Source organism: Nicotiana attenuata, unplaced genomic scaffold (genome assembly GCF_001879085.1).
Source record: "Nicotiana attenuata strain UT unplaced genomic scaffold, NIATTr2, whole genome shotgun sequence".
Lineage (NCBI taxonomy): Eukaryota > Viridiplantae > Streptophyta > Magnoliopsida > Solanales > Solanaceae > Nicotiana > Nicotiana attenuata.
The window spans coordinates 66,950-74,728 of record NW_017672150.1 but is presented as its reverse complement, the minus strand read 5'-3'; the positions used below and the strand labels follow the sequence as shown (position 1 = coordinate 74,728).

At 40.4% G+C, this 7,779-nt stretch overlaps 1 pseudogene; it reads left to right on the top strand.

Moving 5' to 3' along the window:
- Positions 1–4,798: 4,798 nt before the first annotated feature.
- Positions 4,799–6,833, top strand: LOC109212071 (annotated as a pseudogene).
- The last annotated feature ends 946 nt before the right edge of the window (positions 6,834–7,779 follow it).

Below are 7,779 nucleotides of genomic sequence, written 5' to 3'. Positions count from 1 at the left end.
GCTCAGTAATAAAGAAGAGTAAAGGCAGAAGTATGTCATAAATAAGCCACTCGAGTAAGGTATCACTCATACGTATAGTCTCTTGGGCAAGCTTCTTAGTCGCTCGTCAATCAGTACTCACACCTAGCACTCCAGCTCAATAGATATCTCATAATAGTAATGATAATCGCTACGGCGTGCCGATCCATAAATATATAGTTGACTACGCTCACTGGTGTGTACAGACTCTGGAGGGGCTCCTACATCCCAAGCGTCATATCGTTGCGGCGCGCAGCCCCCGATCCAATACATACCGCGGCGTGCAGCCCGATCCATAATATATGTATAATATCATTGCGGCGTACAGCCCGATCTATAATATAAATGTATAATCCTCATCATTAGGTCTTCAACCTCTCTCAGTCACTAACCTCACGACCACTCGGGCACATCAGTGAAAATCAGGGAAACTCAGCCCCAACAGTTTTCATATATTAGGAAGTAGAGTAATGAAACCGAATTAAACAATAAGTTGGTAAAACATGATTGAGGATATGCTTTCAAATCAAATAGGGTGAGGAAAGTAGTAAAAATACCCCTGAGGGTCTAAACAGGTCGGCACAAGGCCCCAAACACGGCGTACAGCCCAAAATATGGTATACATATCTAAAATACGGAATATCATAAGATCTCAAATCAAATACGCGGCTTAATAGCCGCTACGGGACGGACCAAGTCAGAATCCCTACCGGTGCACGCCCACACGCTCGTCACCTAGCATATGCGTCACCTCATTTATCAAAACAATACGAAAGGTTTCATACCCTCAGGTCCAGATTTACAATGGTTACTTACCTCAAACCAGATGAAATACTACTCCGCGACGCCTTTGCCTATCGACTCGGCCTCAACTCGCGTCGAATCTATCCAAAACCAGAATTATAACATCAATATATGCTAAGGGAACGAAGCCCATGCGAAAATAATCAAATTATATCAAAAATCCCGAAATTGGTCAAACCTGACCACCGGGCCCACATCTCGGAATCCGATAAAAATTACGTCAATAGAATCCTTATCCTTCCACGAGTCCATACACACCAAGAACATAAAAATCCGACCACAAACGACCCCTCAAATCCCTAAGTCAAGGTCTCCAAATTTCAAGCCCTAATCCCCCAATTTTCTTCCTTAATTTCCACTAAAACCATGATTAAACAATGGAAAAATGATCATAAAAACAAGTAATGAAGCTTAAGAAGCTTACCCAACTGAAACCCTTCGATTCTCTTGAAAAATCACTGCCCTAGCTCTCTTCCCGTCTTCAAAAATGGAGAAACTTAGCAAATTTCGCGAAGAGGACCTTTTTATACCTTCTAGCCCAGGGATTCCGCACCTGAGACCCTTTTATCTCTTCTGCGGTACCGCTTATGCGGTCTAGCCAACCGCATCTGCGGTTTCCTCTTAAAGTCCTGGGACTGCAACTGCGCCTTAACTACCGCACCTGCGGTCTCGCAGGTGCGTTCAACCTTCCGCACCTGCGACTTCTGGTCTTCTAGCTCATGGCCGCATCTGCGGCTGATCTAACGCTTTTGCGATCTTGCACTTGCAGTCACCAACCCACAGGTGCGATTATGACAGGGGCAGCAGCTCAAGCTGCTCACTTCCTATACCAAACTTTTCCAAAAATCTTCCGAATTCTTCCCGAGGTCTCGGGACCTCAACCAAAATTACAAACATGTCAGATAACACTATTCAAACTTATACCAACCTTCGGAACCCTCAAAACAACATCAAATCATCAAAACACCCTCGGATTCAAGCCTAAGGTTTCCAAAACTTCCAAATTCTGCTTTCGATCAAAAAGTCTATCAAACCTCGTCCGAATGACCTGAAATTTTGCACACACGTTACAAATGACACAGCGGACCTACTCCAATTTCCGGAATTCCATTCCGACCTCTATATCAAAATCTCTTCCACCAACCGGAAAACGCCAAAATTCCAATTTCGCCAATTCAAGCCTAAATCTACCACGGACCTCCAAAATACATTCCGATCACGCTCCTAAGTCCCATATCACGTCACGAAGCTGTCCGAATCATAAAAATCAAATTTCAAGATCGTTTTCACACAAGTCAACTTCTAGTTGACTTTTCCAACTAAAAGGCCAACTCAAGAGACTAAGTGTCTCATAACACTTCAAAACTACTCCAAACCCGAATCAACCAACCCGATACAACATAATACAGATGAACAAGACATAAAGAAGCAGAAATGGGGAAACGGAGCGGTAACTCATGAAACGATCGGCCGGGTCGTTACAGCCGGCCAAACAAATATGGACATAGGAACAATAGTCATTGCCTCGCCATGACCGTTCCTCGTTTTTAGTGTTTTAGGGCCATAAAATTTGAATTCCGCTCGATTCGTAGATTTTCATGTGCTATAGCCCAAACCATATGCATAGGTCCGGGCGGCCACACCCTGCATGCCTAATATTTTGCCGACCCATCAAAAACAGCCTAAGGAACAATAGTTATCACCTCGCCATGGCCGTTTCCTCATTGTTTTTGCATTTTAGGTCCATAAAATTGTAATTCTGGCCGATTCCCGGACTTTCAAGTGTTGTAGCCCACGCCATCTGCATAGGCCCGGGCGGTAGGACCCCGGAACACCTAAGTTTTTGCTAGCGCATTAAAAATGTCCTAAGGAATATTAGTCACTGTCTCGCCATGACTGTTCTTCATTTTTTGGCGTCTTAGGGCCATAAAATAGTAATTTTGCACGATTCTCAGATTTTCGTATACGCCACCTGCACGGGCCTGAGCGGTCAGACCTATATGGCCTATTATTTTACCGGCATATAAAAAATGGCCTAATGAACAATAGTCATAGCCTCGCCATGACCGTTCCTTGTGTTTTGGCATATTAGGACCATATAAGTTGAATTCCGCCCGACTCCAAAATCTTCATGTGCTATAGCCCACGCCATTTGCATGGGTTCGGGCGGCCGGACCCAGGTTGCCTAAATTTTTACGGCCCATCAAAAATGACCTAGGGAACAATTGTAATGGCCTCACCATGACCGTTCATGGGTTTTTGGCATTTTAGGATCATAAAACTGGAATTCTGCCCCATTCCCATATTTTTATGTACTATAGCCCACGCCATCAGCATGGGCTCGGGCGACGGGACTCGCTTGGCCAAAAATTTTGCAGGGCCATCAAAAACGACCTAAGGAACAATAGTCACCGCCTATCCATGATTGTTTCTCATTTTTTGGTATTTTAAGACTATAAAACGGGAATTCCGCCCTATTCTCAGATTTTCGTGTACTATAGACCATGTCTTCTGCATGGGCCCAGGCGACCTGAACCGGTTCGTTTAAAATTTTTCCGTCCCATAAAAACAGAATAAGGAACAATAGTCATCGTCTCTCCATGAGCGTTCCTCATTTTTCGGCATTTGAGGGCCATAAAAGTGGCGTTTGAGGGCCATAGACACCTGTTGTAAACATCTAGAGCACTTCTATTTCAGTCCAATACGCCAAAGTAGTATTGGGGGGATTTTTTTTTCTTACAACTACTCATTTGATAAATAGATTTCCCTCTTAAGTTTTATATTATAAGACCCCTTATCATGTTCTGTTTGGGAATCTTTCAGATTATAATTATTTGAGACCATTTTGATGTCTTTGTTTTGTATTCACCTTGTCTAGAAACAGAGATAAACTTAATCCTAGAGTAATACATGTGATCTTTTTATTCCTTTTTTCCTAGTCTTACTCTATGTCAAAACTTTTTCCTATTTGCTTTCCTTCGACATATTATTATATATTTTCTAAATCTAATGATGTCAACCTTTTCTCCCCACAAAAAGTAGTTCCTTCCAGTTCACCTCCTTTATACTCTGTTCAACTTTTTTTTTCACCTTCACCCTCTTCATCTGCTAAAAGTTCCACTCCTACATCACATATGTTATCCTCAACACAGGATCCTTTGTTGTGCATATCACAAAGAGATCATCATCAACCTAAGTATTTGTCAAATTACATTTGTGGGTCTGCATACTCTGTTATTTCCCATGATCTCCCTCTTCTCCCTTTATGCTGTTCATTTTTTTCTGCGTTGTCAGCATTAAATCAGGTCCTTATTAACTCTATATGCCAAATATCTGAACCCTCTTCCTACCACCAAGCTGTTATGCATCCTAGTTGGAAGGCTTCTATGGATAAAGAATTTGAGGCTTTGAAATCTAATCGCACATGGGATATAGTTGAACTGTCAAAAGGCAAGAAAGCATTACCATGTAAATGGGTCTACAAGGTAAAGTTGAAATCAGATGGCTCTTTAGAAATATTAAAGGCACGATTGGTGATTCGAGGAGATACTCAACGGAAAGGAATTCATTATACAGAAACATTTTATGAGTGGAAATTATACCAGCTTGATGTCAACAATGCGTTCCTTCAAGAAGGGCTTGATGAAGAAGTGTACATGAGATTTCCTGCTGGATTGGTCTCTCCTTATCCTGATCATGTTTATCGTCTTTGAAAATCGTTGTATGGCCTTAAACACGCCTCACATCAGTGGTATGCTCGCCTATCTTCTGCTTTGGGTACGATAGGATTCACTGCTTTGCTCAATGATTATTCCCTCTTCTTCAAAGTAACAGGGGATTTGGTAACAATTCTCGCAGTCTATGTCGATGATGTTTTGCTCACTGGAAACAACAAACGAGAATTGATGAGCTAAAGGATTTTTTGAACAATGAATTTCAAATTGAAGACTTGGGTGAAGCTCATTATTTTTAAGGGATGGAATTAATTAGAGAAAATGGGGGTTTAGTGATTACCCAATGCAAGTTTGCTTTGAAATTGCTCTCTGAATTCGGATGTGTAGATCCTCGACCAGTTTCTACACCTTTGGATCCCACTATTAAGCTCTCCTCCGATTGTGGTACCCCACTTCCAGACCATTACTCTACTCTATGCGTCGTCTGGTGGCCGAAATCACTTGGGTCATTCGTCTCCTCCAAGATTTGACCATTGAACCTTCTTTGCCGGTGCCTCTTCATTGTGACAGCCAAGTGGCGATTCACATTGCTAAAAATCCTGCCTTTCACGAATGAACCAAGCATATAAAGGTTTATTGTCACTTCGTTCGTGAAAAACTTTTCGACGGATTGATTTCTTTATCCTTTGTTCCTTCCTCCTCAAAGTTGGCAGATCTTTTTACTAAGGCTCTTGCTGGGCCTCTTCTTTGCCGATCTTTATTGTTCAAGTTGAATGTCCGATCACCGGCCATCAACTTGAGGGGGGTGTTCCCGGAGAACATCGCGCCGATAATATTGATGTCGATACAGATGGAACAAAGAGAAGTACACGTTTGGCTACAAATGAAAGACCTAAAAGTGGTTTGAAGACAAAGGCACATTTTATCTCATCTCTAAAGAAGACACGTGGAGAAAGCTCAACCCTTGATCCTGGAGATGATAGATTAAACATCAGCCATCCAATTATTACCAATTTTACTGTTGTAAATACACCTTCTAGATTTCTCTAGCACATGTAGAATCTAATGAGCTACACAAGTAGTTACATATTGTTAGCCTTAGGCCAATAGGAAACTAGACAGATTTTATTACTTTTATACTTGTATAAATACATTGGTACAATGAATAGAAAATACACAAAAAATTCTCCATACAATTTTGCTTTTTCTACTTTGAAATCTTTCATGGCTTTGATCCTCTCACCATAACAAACATTCACTTCCATGAATTTCAATCACCTTCTTTTGAAACTCCCCTGCCTAATCCTAATGCTTCAAACAAATATCCAAACCTGCTAATGCCTTCATTCTACGCGACATTCCATCTCCGCGAGCTAGTTTGCACTCTAGTACGCGAACTTTTAAGCAAGAATCATAAGAAAGTGGTTGTTCTTTATGATAATTTGATGAATTGGGTGGTCCAAGATTTGCCTGAAATGCCAAATACCATGTTTTATTCTTTCAATAGTACTTCAAGTTTCATGACATATTCATTTTTACAGGAATTCAAAGGAAAACCTGTTCTACCTGGAAGTGAACATTATGAGGATATACCATCAATTTTAGATTGCTTTCCTACATGGTTTTGGGAACTTTTGAAGATACAAGAATAATTTGATGGGAAGATCAGTTGTGGTGAACTTAACAATTCGTCGCGACTAACAGAAAGTTTGTACCTTGATTTAATGGCTAAAGAATATAATGGATTGAAGCAATGGGTTATAGGTCCATTCAATCTGTTAGAGCCAAAGAGACAAGCAAAGGTTCCAACAAACGCCACGAGTCCCTCCATTGTCTTGACAAACTCAATTATTTTTGTGTCATTTGGTACGACTACTTCGTTGTGTGATGAAGAGGTCAAAGAACTTGCAATGGATATGAAGAAAGAATAAACGAATGAGGGATTACAGTAAGAGATTGGGCACCCCAATTGGAAATTTTAGCACATAGTACAACAACGGTTTTATGAGTCATTGCGGATGGAATTCGTGTATGGAGAGTATTTCCTTTGGAGTTCATATAGCAGCTTGACCAATGCATTCAGATCAGCCAAGGAATTCTCAACTTGTAACAAAGTATTTAAAAATTGGACTAACTGTTAGGCCATGGACGTGTCGAGGTGAACTTGTTACATAAAAAATGATTGAAAATGCTGTAAAAAATTTGATGGCTTCAGCAGAAGGAGATGAGATGAGGAAAAGAGTAGCAGATTTGAGTAATGCTATCAAAACTTCAGTTAAGAATGATGGCATAAACCGTGCTGATATGGAGTCATTCATCGCTCATATTACTCATTGAAAATAGATTTATCAGTACAATATCTATATGAAACTATAAGAATTAATACTTTATTAAGATGGTATAATATATGAATTTATATCAATAGTCTATTAAGTATATCATATGACTAGGAGGTCACAAGTTCGATCCAGGAAAACAGTCTCTTGAAGAAATGCAGGGTAAGGCTGCGTACAATAGACCCTTATGGTCCGCCCATCTTCGGACCCCACGCATAGCGGAATCTTAATGCACCGGACTGCCCTAGTCTATTAAGTATGCAGTATCATGGCTATTTTCAAGTTCCAAGCTGAGGGAACTTGATGGAAACTAAGGGTCCACCAAACTATATAAAGAACCACGTTCTCTATTAGTTCCCACAGAAAATACGCGCACTGCAGTAAGTAAATGACACAATGGAGTTTTACGTGAAAAAATCCCAGCTCATGCGATTAAAAATCACGACCTACCCTTGTAGGATTTCAACTCCACTACTGAGCAAACTTTAGATTACAAACTATTGTACCTAGGAATTAACATCTTAATCACTCACTAACTTGTAACAACTCTATTAAAAGCCACTTTATAATAACTCTATTATAATGACCTTTAATTCGACTGACTCTAGTCAATACACAAATACAAAGGTTTATGATTTACAAAGATTTCCTACACAATGCTTCTAACTAAGCTAAGTAGGAATTACGAGTAGAGTGCTTTAACAAAGGTGCAACACAACTAAGGACATGTAATAACTTGATACAGGGAACTGGTCAGTTGTTATGTTGTTCTTTGTTCTTGATGCCCTTGAGAGTCACTTGCCAGATTGATAGATCACTTGAAAGAATGCTTGATTGGTTCTTGACGTGCAAGTGTTTTGTTTTACCTTTGCTTGATGTTAATAATTCATTTGTGACATCCCTTGAATGATGCAAACAAGTTAGCTAAAGGGCATTCCCCATAAAGT